The 233-nt window shown below is 71.2% G+C and overlaps 1 protein-coding gene across 2 annotated transcripts in view; it reads left to right on the top strand.

Moving 5' to 3' along the window:
• Positions 1-233, top strand: part of YBEY (ybeY metalloendoribonuclease) — a 5,867-nt gene continuing 5,634 nt past the window's right edge. The window contains exon 1 of one of the 2 annotated variants that reach the window (XM_077755331.1): positions 1-88. The gene's annotated coding sequence lies outside the window, so the exon portion shown is untranslated. The remainder of the gene's footprint in view (positions 89-233) is intronic. The other variant, XM_077755332.1, reaches the window with a different exon arrangement.

Genomic DNA, 233 nt, shown 5'->3' with positions numbered 1-233 from the left:
GCCACACTCTGGTTCCGCCCTCCTGCCGGACTGCCGGCGGGCCCCCGGCGCCCCGGAACCCGACGGGGCTCTGCTGGCTTCGAACCTGGTACGTGAGACGGTGGCTTCCTCTGTCCGAAGTGGGGCGTCGTTCGCACTCCGCGTGCTGTCCGGGGCCTGCGCTCGGAGCCTCGGTGCCCGTGCCGAGCGGTCCCTCGGAAGCCTCAACCTACCAGGATTCACACCCTTGGGCC

Source organism: Crocuta crocuta, unplaced genomic scaffold (assembly GCF_008692635.1).
Source record: "Crocuta crocuta isolate KB4526 unplaced genomic scaffold, BGI_CrCroc_1.0 scaffold675, whole genome shotgun sequence".
NCBI classification, from domain to species: Eukaryota; Metazoa; Chordata; class Mammalia; order Carnivora; family Hyaenidae; genus Crocuta; species Crocuta crocuta.
The sequence above is the reverse complement of the archived record's forward strand: the minus strand, read 5'-3'. Positions and strand labels throughout refer to the sequence as shown.